Source organism: Anser brachyrhynchus (assembly GCF_964034855.1).
Source record: "Anser brachyrhynchus genome assembly, chromosome: 1".
NCBI classification, from domain to species: Eukaryota; Metazoa; Chordata; class Aves; order Anseriformes; family Anatidae; genus Anser; species Anser brachyrhynchus.
In genome coordinates, this window is record NC_137694.1 from 24792189 (window position 1) to 24809952 (window position 17764).

The 17764-nt window shown below is 37.5% G+C and overlaps 1 protein-coding gene and 1 long non-coding RNA gene across 12 annotated transcripts in view; one reads left to right on the plus strand and one right to left on the minus strand.

Annotated features, from left to right (window-relative positions):
- PTPRZ1 (protein tyrosine phosphatase receptor type Z1) overlaps positions 1-17764 on the minus strand; it is a 140270-nt gene that overhangs the window by 113221 nt on the left and 9285 nt on the right. The gene's annotated exons all lie outside the window — the stretch shown is intronic.
- LOC308187548 lies at positions 1961-17372 on the plus strand. Of its 2 annotated transcripts, none has more exons than XR_013944773.1 (6): positions 1961-3261; positions 3669-3798; positions 6660-6796; positions 9462-9610; positions 9957-10029; positions 10700-17372. It is a non-coding gene; the product is annotated as an uncharacterized lncRNA (long non-coding RNA). The 2 variants fall into 2 exon arrangements; XR_013944774.1 differs by having other exon boundaries at positions 3669-3794.

Below are 17764 nucleotides of genomic sequence, written 5' to 3' on the forward strand. Positions count from 1 at the left end.
CCATTGTGCAAGGGAGAAAGCCTGACTTTGTGATCATCTTACACATCTGGCCAAGTAATGCAAGGTTATGAATAGGGGGTGGTCTGGATGTTTACCTATAGACTTAGTAGAAGTGCTCTCTCTGGCTGTTTTCTTGTAAACGTTTTCACTTAGATGCGCAAAACCTATCAGACAAAATGAACAGGGTGCTAAAACTCACTTCCCTGGGTGAGCAAGGACAGTTTAAACTTTTGGACTCTGGACAACACCTTTGGAAAAATACAACTGTGGAGAGGAGAGGGGAGGGGAGGAGAGGGGCATACAGCTAACTATATCAAAGCAACTCTCTGCCATAATAATATAAATATATTAACATGGCTACAACACTGACTTTAGCAAGGAAAATCCATCTGAATTCATAAACAACAGCATGACTAAATAAACAGCACAGTGTAACAGAATAGTAACAAAAAAGTAGGATTTAAGTTACCATACGTAAAATGGCCAAATGGTGAAACAAGACAAAGCTTAGAGAAACAACATAGGTGTGAATCCGATAAATAGTTCTTGAACACAAATGAGCATAACCTTTCTTAAGAAACCCTTAAAACATGCACAAAAGATAGCTCATATAGGGACAGCAGATGAGCCATTAACTGCAATATTATTTAAATTGACGTTCAAGTGACAGCAAGGATGTCAAATCAATATATTGACATCAAACTTTAGGAAATACAGAACACTTTTTTTTTTTTTTTTTTAAGATCACCTAAATAAAAATATTTCTAATTTTGAAAGGGATGCAACTTTGTAGAAGTCTTCAAAATGTCTATTATTTGACAAGAAATGGAAACACGTGGTTAAATTAAAATATTCAAGAGGGTATGCTGCAATGTTGCAATGCACTTATGTTTCAAGGAAGTTCACAGAGTAATAACTAGGAAGGTAAAAGTGTAACAACACCTAAAGATGTTCAGATTTAATTGATGCAGCAGCAAAAATAATTATTTAGAAAAAAAAATGCCTTGAGAAAAACTAATCTACTTTTTCTTTACTGAGTTTTCAATTAATTTTATCAGCTGAAAGAAGAGTCCAGGGCACCCCTGGAGAGCTAAATCAAGTTCTTCATTCAGTGTATAGCTGGAGTCCATTTGAAATTTGCAAATATTTTTAGACTCTGGACAACACAAAAATTGGAAATGCTGAAGAATCGCCCTTAAATGATCTGTGTAGTTTCATCTGGAAAACTGCGTCCTGTGCTGGTTTTGCATTCTCAAAAATAATCAAGCAGAGTAACATGGGACAGAGGGAAAACTAATGAAAGTGACCATGGAAAAGTTCCAAATAAGGGGATATGGAAAAGGCTAAGAATGCTTATTTTGGAAAGAAATCAAATATAAAGAATAATGAATGTTGTTGAGATGAAGATTGGGAACTTCTGTTCTCCCTCTCTCTACAAGAACAAGAACACCCGGAGGCATTAATGAGAAGTCTGAAAGTAGGAAAACCAGTGAAAGGATACACTTCTTTTCACATTTAGGCAATTATCACTGCAGGAAACTGCTGAGGCTAACTGCAGAATTTAACCACTAAGCAAAGACCGAAACAGCTGTGAAGATATCAAGAATATTTGGAGTTATCACACTACATTTAGAAAGGAGCCTGGCATGGATATGATTACGGATGTGTGAGAAAGACTGCTGAGTATCTCACTGCTGCCTACTGGGAGATTTCACACCTATTTTTGTGAGGCATCAGGCCTCTGTCAAACAATAGTAAATTCAGGTATGACCCAAGATGGCTATTCCTGCTATTTGCATACTATACAGGAATGATCCATGGCATCTGACACAGTGGCAGTATATGCCGTAGATGAAATGCAGTTACTCTTAAAACTTAAAATAAACATCACTTACTGTTCTGTAAAGGACAGTCTACTTGCATTCAGGTAAGCAAAGAAGCTACTTTGAGAAGTTGGCGGGAGTACCTGATATGATTCGCTCTTTCCTTTCTTAGATTTAAGGGTGTCGCTAAATGTTTTTTAGCCATGTTTCCCTTAACAGTCTAAAATTTTGTCACTGATAGCAAGATATGACTGTGAATTGATATACCAGATAAACAGAAAAATCTCAGATCCATCAGTTGTAGCCTCCTTCCAGAATTGGGGATTACATGACTCTTGCTGTTTAATTGCAATATCCACCATGTTCAAAGATCAAACGCTTCTTTTAGACACTACTGCCTTTCACTCTATTCTTTGAGAGAATAGGACTGAGCAAATTTTTGCCCAACTAACACTGCAGAGCACACTTTCTATAAACTCTTGGACAATGGTATTTTCAAATGCTGTCCTTCTGTGATTTCTCACTTATCCTCAAAAACTGATTCCTCTGTAAAGGTGTTTTTTTTTTTTTTTTAGGTGACTTCTGCTGCTATTAATATTGTCTTTTTCTTTGAGCAGTTTCTAGACATTCTGCTGTATCTAACTGTGTTTGGCATGGAGAACCAGGAGAATAGCCTGATTTGGCCATTCACGCATATGCCTTCCAGAAAAGCAAGAGATATTAACCAAACAGTGAACTTCTGTCTGTTCTCTCTCTCTCTCTTTTTTTTTTTGGTAAGAATTTTCTCCCTGCTATTGTCTGCTGCTGTGGAGAAGCACAATTTATATGCCCAGTAAAAACACAAGCCATTATGATACTTATCTAACTGTTCCTTTGTCTTGATGAGATGATGCTGTTGTGTACACTGGGATCACCCACTGATGGTCTTTTCCCTTGTGCCTTCAGCAGTTACCATGTTTCCCATTATAGTTTTAACATCCAAACATCACCACTAGTGAACAAGCATGGGGCACTAAAGCTCTTATGAAAAGAATTCCTGGAATTTACATCTCTTAAATTGGATAACGAGCAAGTACCAGCTGTTCTTGCTGTGTTAATTCAGAGTTCTGAATTTAAAGACCTGCCTCTTCCTGCTGGAAAGCTGTTAGGTAATGTCATTCTAAAGGAAGGCCAGGAAATGTAGTTACATTGCTCTCTAAATGCAGCTTCGCACAGCTATACAGCAAATTCATTTAGCTAATATTGGTATAAAATGTTCAAGTAGCGCTAGACAAATACTGTAAAAAGGCCTGACATGGATTACAGAAACCATATCTTTCATTTTATTACATTTATTTTATTGAGTATTTCTATTTCTTCCATGTCATCCTCATCAAAAGAAAAACATCCCCAGTGCAAGTCTACCATTATACTGTGGAAACAGCCTGTAGCATATTAAGTAAGATAACCATATCTTTTACTTTCACTATATGAAATAGATGAAGCTGAGACAAGTATTAGTTAATCTGGCAAATAAAATCTCTGCTGAATACTCAAATGCAGGTTGCCTAATGCTACTCTTCCTTGTACTTGTACTGTAATTTAATTTAAATGCAGGAGGACACTCCAAATGGGGCTGCTGGTAGGATTTCTTCATGTTAAAAGTAAAGAGGAATACAGTTTGAACTACTTCTTACCTGGGTAACTGTACCAGCAGAGACTTTTGTGCCTGAAGAAAAGCAGGGTAAAGTGGAGAAACTAGACCTGACTTTCTGTTATGTCCTATAAAGGTCAATGTAAGGCAATGTGATAGAGAGACTCTGAATTAATACGTTTTCTCAAGCAACTCTGTGTCTAACTTCCCAGGTGTGCTGGCCACCCCAGAGCAGAGCAGGACTCCTACCCTACCCAGGAAGGCAGTGAGGACTGATGCTGCTGAATTTCCAGTCCCAGAGAAACACTGCATGAATTCACTTATCTCCCGGGCACAAGGCAGGTAACGAGCCAGGACCACTCTGGCATTTTCATGCTTCTAGTTGCCCACATAGAGGTTGTAAATAACTGCCGATTTATTTTTTTTTCTATATTTCAGGGCTGTATCCATTCTTCAGCTGTTATTTTTTTATGCTCCTTTACAGATAAATGATCTATTTTGACTGTAGCAGGTGACCAGCATTAAGTTCTTTCAAGAGAAACCCTTAAAAAATGATGTCCAGCTCTGATTAAGTTGACTATCTGAATTCAAAGCATGTCTTGACTGCTTTCCATGAAAACAACTGATCCTTTTCATGGGTTAATGCCATTGTAACTTCCTCTACACATTGAACAGATTACCATGGACACAAATTCAGACTCCCTCCATTCACACAAGGTCCCTAGAAATTTGCATAAGTCGGCAGAGAGAACAGGCAGCCAAGCTTTCACTGGCATGAATATTGTGATGAAACTTCCAAAAAATCTGCACTTTTGTCTCCTGAAAAACAGTTTACAGTACAAAACTGAAAAGTAGCTAAATGATAAGGAAAAAAAAATATTTTAGGTGATTATTTTAAATGGTCTTTTTAATAAATAATCACTACCCAATTACCTTAAATTAATTCATGGCAAAATCAAAACTGTTTGGAAAAATCCTATGAATCCCACGTACAATAAAAAATGCTACTTTGCTATGCCATAATACTGGGCTTTTTTATCACAAAGTGAGTCACAGCAGTGCATCTGTTGCACATAAACCAAAACGAAAATATAATACCTATGCTGGACCAAGAAAGTATTCTCAATACAGTTTGTGACTTTTTAAAAAAGACAGGCATTTTTACCATAAACAAACTGTCCCAAACATAAGGAGGCTACGTCTACTCTCATTTAAACCTATTTCTGTAAGCGTTGTTCAAGAAATTTCACTGAAATCAGCTTTGGAACATAAAACATCATTGCAATTTTGCATCCAAGGGCTTTGTAGGAGGAGAGGCCAGGACAGGGTCATTCAGAGGTTGGATTTATTAGATCTTTAGGTATCATTATCATGAATTAATTTTAAAAAGAGCAAGGCAGACTCCAGTCTTCCAAATTCAAATTTTCCTATTGAATATTGTACAACTGAAACACCTGAATCATTCTTGAAATGCTTCCCTGAAAAGAAGCAATACACCTATTGTTGCAAAATATCTCCTGAGGAGAAAATCAGATATTTCTGAGGAATCTGAATTGCTCTTATTAGGCTAACCTTTTGGTGAGTGTTATGTGAACATGAAGAAAGGTCAGTGCATTCCTTGAACAGCTCTTAATCCAAAGACACTGAGGGATGCACAGCCTGTCCCAAATGGTTCAGCATATATTTCAGACCTTATTGACGTCTAATCTTTCCTCTTCCACCCCTCTCAGTTCATTTAGGAACACACACTGTGTGTTTGCTTTGACAAATCCTCCCACTGCTGGCTTCCAAACCTTTCTTGGCAGCTTCTGCATCTGCAAAACCCTTCCTGTGACGCTGTTGTGTCCATGTTGAAGCAATTATCAAAAATGAAATATTATATCTGTTCTTTTCTAACAGATTCACATTGAGGTTTTAAGTTGACCAACATTTTCATTGTAAAGCCCTTTCCATCTAACAAAATTAATTGCTTTATAATAAAAGGAATGCTATTTTATTTTTTTTAATCTGGAGTCTATTTTTAAAGCCCATAAAAATAATTACAAAGTGAACACATTTTACAGAGTTCAGAGTTAATTGCTAGTTTCTCTGATAAGCTGTGAAGTATTTTTAAGTCAGACTACTATTGTAATGGCTCTAATCACAAAGCTCTTTCTTTTCTCCCTTAAGCAGCCAAGCCCTTCTGTAAGAAACTGTAGTTCTACTAGAAAAACAGGAAGTTTTGCCACTGATTTTGCTAAGACCATTAAGCTTAGGTGTGATTTGAGAGCATAAAAACTCATAATGTTATCTCAAATGCCCTCAATTCAAATAGCTTAGAACAGAATTTCCACAGGTAAACTGGAACAAACTTTTGCTTTTATTTTACCCTATACCTTTAAAGCAATGTACCCATTGTGCTTTAAACTATATGCTCATACAAACACAAGGTTTAACAATTACTTCCAAAATATACAATACTTTCCCTAGTAAAATAAAAAAGAGAGTTTAGAGGCATTTTTTTTCCAAGTAAATTTTTCATATTTTTTTTCTCTGTGTGAAAGAATTAAAAATCCTTAAACTGACTTCAACCATCATGCATTTCATGATTGCATGATTACATAATGATCTCCATCTGGGACTTCAAAGCTAATCTTGAGGCTGTATCTTAAATTTTGCTCTTAAAATTAATCTGGGAAGAAATTAGGCATCTTGAAATTCATCTCAAAAAAGTGAATCCTGAGTTTCCAAGTGATCAAGGGCATGGACAGAATAGATAGATTGGAAAAGAAGCTGAAAAATTTTACTTTGGTTCACAAATACTTACCACTAACAACAGATATATTTCAATATTTCATATAGCCACAACAATTTCTGTAATTCAGCATTCAATACCTCATGCAATATTCTCTTGTACTCCATATCATTGACTTGTTACTTCAGCTGTACCATCAGCTCTTCAAGACATTCTCATCAAAAGAGTCTCTCCTTAAAGGGGAAATAGCTTTGCTGTGAGCAAGCAATATATTAATGATACACTGTTTCATTTATGGGAAATTCAAATTTCCCAAGCTACAAGCATTGATTAGTTGCAGTTATATGTAACTTACTGGCTCTTTCCAAACCACAGGCTTCTGCACAAATATAGTATATAGCATATATAAATACAGTATACCAAAATAAGAGGAAAAAAAAAGATAAAATAAAACCTTTTTTTTTTTCAGTTTTAGAGAAAGAAACATGAAATTAAGCAAGAAGTAAATGCCATCTTTGATGAAAGAGTAAAGCATACCTCTTGATGGTGTGCTGGCTACAATCCATTTGAACGGTGCCTTTTGAAATTTCTCGAGGAACATCACAGGTAATTGAATACAACAAGAAATAGATAACTGTGTCAAAGTCTACATTAAAAGAGTTCTAATCTTCATCCCAAAGGGGAAAGATATGTGGTCCTTGAACGGTTCGAATATATGGATCAGCAGTAACCCTACTCTCTCTTGTATTATGAGGCACAATAATGGAAAGGACCCATGGCAACATGAGTCTCCTAGGCATCTTGTAGCTGAAGCTAGAAAGAAGAAAAAAACAATAAAGGTCTAGCCTTCTGCTGCGAATTCTAAGTTTCATTTAAATATATGTTTGTCATTAGGAGAGCGCAACAACATGAAGTTTTCAGGGGACCTTTTCATAAATACCTGAATCCATTCACTTTTTGAGGTCAATGTGTAGAAGATCACAGACTGTGTATCTGGCCATTTTTATTTTTCTATCAGTAAAACATTATAGATAGGAATTAAGTCACCACATCATTCCAAACTAGGACATAAGGACTTCATATCTCTTTCTTTTATATCTTTTCAAAGAAGGGGAATTAAAACTTCAGAGTTACGTGGAGGTTAAAGTCCAAAAATCTAGAGCTTTTGGAAAATAGAAATCACCTGGAAGAAGTTAATCCAGAACAGGTCCCAAACCTTTACTCTCCTGTCTTCCAGTGGCCTTTCTTCCTTTTCCTCTCTTCCTTTCATTCTTTTTTTTTTCCCTTCTGCTTTATTTTTCAGCTTGAACGTTTTCATCTCTCCTTTTTTTTTTTGTCAACTTTAATTTGCCCAATTAGCTTTCCTATCAGATGTCATTTCATAACATTTTTTTTTCCAGATTTGTAATGTTTTAATTGTTCTACCTGATCTGCTTTCATACACTTTATCATGCTGAGGCCTGCCTGGTGAGCAGGACCCATATCTTCATCTGCTGCCAGGGAAAGCTTATGTGTCACTGAAGAATCAATACAAGCAGTAGCTGAAAGATGGTTGCAGTCATCAAAGCAGTCAGATCCTTTTTCCTAGGGTCACACTGGGAGCAGACCAAGAGTTTTTTACCAGCCAAATGAATTGCTCTGGCCTGCTCTTAGTGGCTATCTCTACCCCAGAATAGGCAGAAACCTATTTGTGTGCATGCATTGTGTCAGGCGAGCGCAATAAGCTCAGTGTGATAGGAGTAAGCTTCTCAGCCCTGGTAAAAATGACAGCTAAGGGCAGACTGTTGCCATCAAATTAACTCCCCAGGGAAGGAAGGCTGCCAGCAATGGGTTGAATGATGGATGAATTGTTCTGTGAGGCTGCAAATAACACACAGACCATGGCTTGAACATTCCCTTTTTCTTGTATCAAATTGAAGCTCCCCTTTTCACCTACAAGTTTGTGCCTCAGATTTGATTTACCATCATTATCTTCCTAGTCGACAGGGTCTCATTTGCATTTCATAATTTACCTTTATCTTTATGGTTGTCTTTTCTAAGCATACTCCTCTTATACTGCTGATTCATAAGATGAGCTCTGACATCATCAGCAAAACAAACTCCTTCATATCTAAACCACTTCTTTATTAATTGTCATGCACTTACTTTCTCAAGGTTTGACATTATTAATTTTTTCATAATTAGATTACGGTTGAATGAAGATCTCATTTCTGCCTAGTGCCAACCAAGTGCAAACACTATAACATGACTGCTTTTTTTGAGTAAATACAAATTCTATCAATGTTAATTCTGTCTCCTGTGAAGGTGTGTAATGAAAGAGAGATTAGAGTATTAGTAAAGAGAACTCACATTCTATATTCTCGTTCTAATGCATGTTTGCTAGTTTGATGTCAACTAATTGCTAAATCAGGCACTGATGAAAGGGTTGCTTTTTAATTTATCTAGCAACACCTGGCTTATTGCCAAATGAATGGGCTCACTGCTCTTATATTGGCAGCATGATAGTTTATTTGTGTTAGGATCAAGTTTTATTCATTCATTAAAAAGCATCTGGTCTCTTATGAACTCCATGCCACCACTGGGAGGAAAGGAGAGGGAATAACTGTAGAAAAAACAAGTCCTGCTGGTTTTATTGGTATCTTGAATCATGGAATCATAGAATGGCTCAGGTTGGAAGGGACCTTAAAGACCACTTAGTTCCACCCCCTCCCACCATGGCTGCAATGCCACCATGTTGCCCAGGGCCTCACGCAGCCTAGCTTTGGACACTTCCAGGGATGGGGCATCCACAACATTTTTGGTTCTTTTTTTTTTTTTTTTTTTTCCATTTCCTGCTGACTATGGTCATGAGTCTTCGGACTTGAAGATAGAATGTACTGACTTACGCAGTAGATAGCTGGAAACAGGTATTGTGGAATCATAAACTTCTGTAGATGCCTGTATCTCTAAAGACTTTATTTTAAAGTTCCCATACTTCCTATTTTGTCTTTAACAAAATGGGGAAGGACCTCACAAATATAAATCTCTTGAAATACCTTGTTATGGAATGTATTTTCCACCCTCTAAATGATTTTATCATCCTTAACAGTTTTCAGCCCACAATACCAGTATATCAGTAATGTATGGAACACTTAACAGCTTTTCATATTTTTTAAAATATCACATGGGTAAGTAAAATATTGGAAGGTTATACATACCACCCTTAGCCCTTTTCTTTCATCCTCAAATTAAAAAAAATTATGATTTTAATGCAAAATGTTAATATCAACAGATGCATCTGTAGCAATGTGAGACTGGTGACTGTGTGAATACAGCATGGACATATACCAAAAGAAGAAAAGCATCCAACCTATTTCAAATGCTTGAAATAACATGGGAAAGGTCTTTGTGCACATTTTGCATGGAGAGCTGGGAGGCATGGTAAGATATCATTTTCTGATTTATTTATTTATTTTCTATTAGCTTATGCTAAACAAAAAGTAAAGAGTACCATTAACAGTATTAGTTCTTAACCTAATATTATCTTACTCCTGCAATTTTATTTATTGTATAATGTATGTTAGAAATCCATAAGGCCTAAATACATAAAGTACATTAAAAAAATATGGATACAGTTTAGAACTGAGTAGGAGAATTTATTTTGATCAGAATTTGCAGGAATATGCCTTTTTTCCTGCCAATAGCATGTTAGATTATTATTTTTTTCTCTAGGGCAGTATGTTTCTCATCTGTTTTTATTTATTTTTATTTTTTTCTGTAAAACTAGGATATTCTTCACAGCCATCATGGAATTCTGGCTCAGAGGAAAAAGAACAAAGATTTTCCCTTTAAAGTTGCAGGTAGAACATCAATTTTATTTTCTAGAATAAATGCAACTCAGTCAAGCACATGCTTCTTCATGACTAGAGCCTTGGGTGGATTCTTAAAATAACACTCATTGTAGATATCACATTAAAAAGAATTTAAGAGTTGTTTTTCCTCAGTTAAAATCATTGTGAAGTGTAGCTGAAACATATTCCCAAATATTGTCTTCCTCAAATAGAACTGTGCAAGCCTGTCCATTCCCCCTTGCACACTAAAATTCTTCACAGCCATGGTCCTGACAAGTCCAAGTTTTCAACTCTTCTTCAACATAACCAGTTATTAGTGAAGGTCTATAACTTTTGGTGAAAACCAGCAAAGTCCCTCTTTGATCTGCAATGAACAACTGTGTTCTGTCCATAGAAGCATCAGTGTGCTATACTCAGGAGCAGTGAGTTTCAGTCAAATCTTGGTTTTGTATATTGTACAAAGATGTGGCATTAGGTCTCTATGAATTCATTATAAATGAAACCTTTTCCAACTTAATTACCTTGCAGCATAAGAACACACATTTCTGTCTTAAAAACAATCAAACTCTTTGCTTTTTTTTTTTAATAGTTTTGTTTTGTTTTGTTTCTTGGTTGTTATGGCTTGAAAATCACTGTCAGCACTCACTTATTAATGATCATTATCATGATTTATTTGCAGCATTGCCAGAACATCCACAGAACTCTAGCTGCCTTGGGACTGCATACTGTATAAACAGAATGTAAATGAAGATCTCAGATATGGATGTTTGCCATAAGTGGCAAGTTAAAATTACCTAGAATCTGCTGTGCAGGACTCACCGCCTTCCTTTCAGACAAGAAATCTTCTTGCCACTAGAAAAACAGGATTTTCTGAAGGGAAGTCTGGGTCACATGCACATGTGTGGCCCAGGAAGAGGAGGAGAGGACGGGGAGTGTGCAAGGTCCCTTATGAGCAGGACAAGAGTGGAGAGCTCATGTGTCAGACACAGACAAGAAGCTGAGGCAGGGTGGTAGTGCAGGGGGATGCTACCTGTAGTGTCTACTGCTTCCCCAAACCTGACACTGCTCTTCTCATTGCATTACTTCTCACTGCATTACTTCTCACTGCAACCGTCAACAAGTGTCTTTCTATAATTTGTTTATTGTGTGTTTGCTAGAAGTATTACATAGTATTACATACCTATATATATTTAGAGATTACTGTTGTGATGATGCCAAGAAAATTGTACAAACAATTCCCATTAAAAACAAATATAGCAAGGCTGTTCTTCTCTTGCTTGAACAATTATTTTCTCTGTTGTGATGGATGAGCATCTCATAAACTGTTCTGCACTAGAGTCCACCTGGCTGCATTTTTTAAAAAGTGGAAACTAGCAGCATTACCCTATTCATTTTCCCCACTATAAGGAAGGAAGAAAGGCTTTCAGAACAGCTGAGAGAGAAAGCTTGGGGTTCAGTCAATTCATTTAATCTCTCTCTGGGTTTGGTGATGTGAAGCCTGTAAAAGTCACAGTAGTAGTTCAACTCCTTCTCCAGCCTCCTTTTGTAGTAGTTACAAAAGGCAAGTAGAAGTAGACTGCAGCAGCATCAAAATAAAAAAATAAAAATAAAAATTGCAATAAACAGAAGCTGCACCAGTGCCAGATATCTCATTTGTGAACTTCCTTCCTTCCTTCCTTCCTTCCTTCCTTCCTTCCTTCCTTCCTTCCTTCCTTCCTCCCTTCCTTCCTCCCTCCCTCCCTTCCTTCCTTCCCTTTTCTCTTTTCACTCTTCTTTTCTTCCATTTTCTCTCTTCCTCTCTCTATATTTCTCTATTGGATGTCAATGTACTTTGGAATAAGGACTCTGGAAACTACATTAACACCTTTTTCTTGTCAATAGGACTCACCACTTTTTTATAATTTTCAGGATGTTATGCCTGTCTCCCTTCTCCTACACTTCTGGCTATACACAGCATATAAATATTAAATTACAGGAATTAGATAAAACAGAACCATGGGTATCCCCACCCAGTATAAGTGCCTTTCTTCATGGTAACTTCCAGATGGGGACTGTGAGGTAACAGGCCTTGCAGCAATCCATGTTCTCTGGTATCTTTGGGTCACGAGGTAAGAATTTCCATTTAGGAGTATGGTCAGAGAGGATCCACTGCAGGATAAATGCTCAGACCAGTTGTTTTGACCCAAGTTGTCAAATGTAAATGTGCATGCAGCCTCAGCTAAGTGAAGCTATAGGTCATTGGGAGGGTTGTGCTCATGCTGGAAGGGCCATCTGTCCCCAGAGGCAGCCCCTCGCATGCCAGTGCTCACATGGTAGTATCTGTGCACCCTAATATTTATGTAGTTCTTTTGTTCCTAAACTGACTTAATGAAGTATGGTGATATTGGTTCACACAAAACACTTCTGAGTTATATACCACTATCTCTGTCTTACAGATGAGGAACTGAGACAGGCTTACTCCATACCTCTTTGAAAACCTTGACTCACAGGACTGGCTAGAAAAAAAATGCTTCACCAACTCAACTTCTTTTTATGCTGGATAATATTTATTTATTTATCCATTTATGTATTTATTTCCTAACAGCTCCTCCCATCTTCTCTGTCCCATCAGCTTCTCTTTCGGTATTTTACTATATTTCTCAGCTCCTGTGAGTAGGTGTCATGTTGATGCTCTGTTTTTACGTGGTACCTTACACAATGAAACCCTGGTCATGGACAAGCACATTAGATGTCATCAATGTATAAATGATAAATGACAGCAATTTTCTGATTATACAGCATTTCCACATGTTGGTTTAACCCCAGATCCAGATTTTGTTTCTGAAGATGCCTTCAACAGGCACATATTATTTGCATATGACAGGACTATACTAGCTTAAAAATATGCATACATCCTTAAACACAGAATCTCTCTATAATGCCTTTTTATTTTCTTAAAATTTTCTCATTTTCTTCCTTCTATCCATGAATAACTGGAAGTTATGTGAGGAAGCGTACAAAGTTTTCAAGCAAAGACTACACTGTTTTACACTGAAGAACCTATTAAATTTCAGTTATTTGACAAAAAAATTCAACAAATTAAGTAAACAGTTTGATGGATGCTATTGCTGAACCCACAACCATCGCTACTCAAGCAAAGAAAACAGCTTCATTTATTTTGCTTTTGGAAGACACAACAGCAAAATCAACCTTCCAGACTGCAGTTAGTTTCTTTACAAAATATTCCTATACTTGAAAACAAAAGATTAGGCTTTTAGACACACTTTTATCAATGTTTTAAAAATCTTGACTTTTTTTTTTTTAATAATTTTATTAAAGCATCTATGTCAGAACATAGGACAGATAAGAATATTTTCATTGAGTTCATGTCTAGCACTGTATCAGAATTTAGTCTCGTAATAGCATAGAAATAAAAATAATAAAATATGTGAAGAAGAGGTCATGAAAGTAAAATTCTCCAATTACATCTTATCTTCAGACCATAAGTACACGTAACTGCAGACTTCCTAGAAATTCCATAGTCATTTATGCAATACAGAGATACTGAAATGGCTTCAAATCGAGTTTTGGAAGGAGCAATACCGAATCTTTCTCTGGCCCTGTGCCATGTCAGTGTATCTAGCAGTTTGCTGTTCTGTCGCTGTATCTCTCCAGCTTAAGTCACGCATTTATTTCCTGCTCTGGAATGATTGAAGCTTTTCCATCTAAAACGGAACACCATCATTGCCAATTTCAAAGGTTTTTAGGAAGTTACTTTGTAGATTTAAAATCATTAGCAACAGCCTTAGAAGATACAACTCACTAGATGAGCATTAAGTGTTACACAAATCTTAATTAATTATGGGTTTGACTAAGCCTTTAAGGTTTGGGCTGTATAGGGATTGGTGTAATATGTTCCACCTCAGCTGAAAGCCTTGGTGATATGGGGCTTTTGGAAGGCTCAGTGACTCACTGGAGAAATGAGCCTGTTGTCTCCATGCCATCTAAAGCAGCTGATTTGTTACAGAAAGGAGCACATGCTGTATTTCCTTCCAGGACACTGCAGCTGCTGCTCACTCGTTTGCCATACCTGCCTGAGGCAGAAAATCTCCTGGAATTTCAACAGGGGTGGTGTAAATGCATACAGTTCCTACACAGACTGAGAATACAGCCACACGGTTTTCTTTTCTGGGAGTGGTACAGTGCATTTTTATGTTTGACTGGCTCTGTTTCCACAACACAGAAAAAACAGGAACTGGTCCAGGATGAAAGATGCACAGACTTCATGGAGCAGGGGTAAGTAGCCAGCTATTCAGAGATGCCCAGAAGACCTAGATAAGCATCGGACCAATCCATCCAGGAGATGTAACAGCATTCTCAAGCAGGTTTCAAAACTCCAGGAGATGACAGAAATCCTGGTGTTTTTTTACATTGGATAGTAGCTAGACAAAAGACAGAAATAATCAAACTGACAGGGACTGGAACCCCATGTCTCCCTCATTTCACTGTGAGACATAACCCAGCATGGTCCAACTGCTGACCCAAGGCTTTAATCCAACCTACAAAACATATTTTCTGGCTTGTCTCCTCTCCCCTGTCTCAGAGCAGCTCTTCCAACAGTACAGGCTGTGTCTGCAGCCAAATGCCTCCGTCCACATTTGCATCCATCCCAGCACAGAGACGTACAGCCACAGACAGACAGCAATGTAGGGGGATGTGGTGGGGGGAAGAAGGGAGACAGCCACAGTAGCAGTATTAGACCTGGGATTTGCGGCTTGCACATGCTGCAGTTGCTGCTTCTGGGGAGGGCAGTGGTGGCACAGTGAAGAAAGGAGAGCAAAAATCCAGTCCAGTGCCTGGAAATGCTGAGCTGGAACACCTCAACTTACCCATTAGACTGGGCAAGTTAGTTACGTTTTCTCTTTCAGACTTTTGTATTGTTCCCATTTTCAGCCTGGGTGGAGATCAGCACCATTGCCCATCTTCAACAGCTGTGCTCTGTCATCATGTGGGTAACACAACTTTCCACAGCTGTGGTTCAAAATCCCTTACACAGGAAAGGCTTAGGATTGCTATCTCCTCTTTCTTCGGCAAATCTTTTACTATTTGATGATTATGAAAAGTATCAGCATCTTATGGCTATTTCAAGAGTAGTAAAATCAATTCTGAATTTCAAGATGCTTTTTGTCAAGTCTAGCCATGTAAAGGTTGGACCTGATGACCTTTTGAGGTCCCATCCAAGCTGGGCTGTTCTATGATTCTATAAAGAAGATGTTTCAGCATAGGTATTCTCGATATGTAGAGGCACTAAGAGGAACTTCCCAGTTTATTCCTTTTTTATGCTTTATTATCTATCATAGATCTATCACAGATCATTATTCTATCAGCCAGGCTTGAATGTCCCAGTACCAGATGTGCTGGCTGCTGCGGTTCCAGGCCAGGTACCTAAAACCCTCATGCCCTGTATATGACAAGCAGGACGCCTAACTCAGCATTTTGAGTTCCACTACACAATGACTAAATTTCTTCTTTGATCAAAAGCTACTCTGAGTGGGCCAGATTTCAAGAGAAATGCTTTCAAGAGAACACCAGACTTCAGAGGACCAAGATTTGGTATGTTTAGAAAAACTCTTGCATATCCAGATAATCATTTAACTAATGAACAACAACAACAAAAACAAACAAACAAACATACAAAAAAACCCAACTCAATAAACATTTCTTTTCCATGAAAAGCCAGATTACAGTTTTATTCAAATGCACTGCTTGCAACAGGGATAAAATGTGTAGATCATATTAGAAAAAAAAAAAAAAAAGGTGATTAATTCTTATCACCTTATTTACCAACAGCAAGACTACATTTTCTGGTTGTTCCATGTACATTTTCTTCTGTTTCACTCAACTGTATGTAACATGAAACTATCCTTTATGCACCACTGCCTCATCGTCTTCACCTGATTTAGCTGAACCTGTCTTCTTCCATTCAGCATGTCAATAAGGGCGTTTTTAATTTGCTCTAAATTGCACTTACAATTTGTTTTCATATGATGTATCTCTTTTGCCATTGCAAACATTTAAAGAGTTGCAAAAGCTAATCAGATTAGATCATTTAGCATGTGCACATATTCCTAATGAACAACACGTATTGATTTCTGCTGGCATCTTTCCCTCCATGAGTATAGCCACTCAGACAAATCTTTAGCAGATTGGATGGCACAGTCTTATCACCTCTCACAGAAAGGCTGGAATTTCCCATACAGTGAAGACTATTGCTACATGGAAACATACTTAGCATTATAAATTCCACAGCTGATGGTACAAATCAGGAAAGACTCAAAAATATTGAGGCCTAAAGGACAGCTTCCCAAAATCTTTTTGTGTGGATGTGTCTTTCACCAATGGATTAAATGAACAATTTCTACTCTGGGGTGTTTTTAAGTATTCCTGAATGAAATCCATTGAATATAATACATGTCTTATACAGCATGTAAAATTTACAAAATGCCAGAATTTGCCAATGTATCCTTTTTTCAACCCCCTTATGCACTTCAATAAAGCTTTTCAGCATATGATTCTCATTCCGAACTTCCCCATGGAAGCCCTTACCCTTCCAGTCTACAACGGCAGGTTCTGCTTGCTTGGGGCCTCCCATTAACAGTGTTTACATTACACTGATTGATTTGGGAAAAGCAGCCCACTTCTGAGGCAGACTGCAACTGTCCTGAATTAGAAAAGAATTAGTAAAACATAAAAAAAAAGAAAAAAAAAAAAAGGAAATGACTTGCACCAGCACGCTATGGATATTTATTTATGGTAAAATCCCACTTCTACTGCACTGACTCATTTTACTTGTCTCTGAGGCATCTAAGCCAGCCTGGGTTTCATGGGGTGGCTCTATAGGATGGGTGGACACCAGCAACTGAGGATTCTCCTTTCCCCTTCATTTCCTTCAGCCTTATCGCTTGATAAAGTGACAACACTGCCAGTTCTTAAAGATGCTCTAGTAACTCATATCTTAATTAAATCCCTACCTCCTAAAGTCATACAATGACAAGAGATTTCAAATAGCTTTCTTACTTGGTGGTTGTACAAATATTTAAAATGGGAAACTGTTAACAAACTGTTTCTCTTTGTTTGTTTGTTTGGATAGTGTTTGTTTTTGGATAGATTGACAATGTTTAATTCCCAGCGTAGTCTGAAATGCTGAGTGGTACTCGAGACATGGGTGACCACTCAGTCCCCAGTACCTCAGCTTACAAATGTGTCAGTCTGGAGCGAGGAAAGGCCGTTTGCTGTTGCTTCAGCCATGGGCAGCTGGCTGGCACAGCCACGTGCATGCTGCTCAGCTTTCTCATCTAGCACATTTGAAACAATAAGATGGTACTCACTCAAAGTGACTCTGAGGTCACTGATGCAGTTCTATTCCTATCTAGTTTCTATTGCAGGAGCTGCAGGAGCTTGAAGAAATGCATGGAGCTCAATTCTGAAAAAAAAAATAGGTTGTCTTTTTGCTCCTATTGTTTGCATTGGAAAGACTTTCTAAAAATCTCATTAATTTAATGGATAGGATCCTTCTTCAGATTTTCAATTTAAATTTGCACAGGGCCAGTTTGCACTTTTTTTTTTTTTCCTCAGCACTATGCCATAAATTGAATAGTTCTTTTGGATCTTTTTATTCCTGATGCTCATCCAGGATATATTCAAGCACAGTTCTACTGATATGAGCAGATAACTGCAGTATGATCTGTGTACCTACAGTGATACA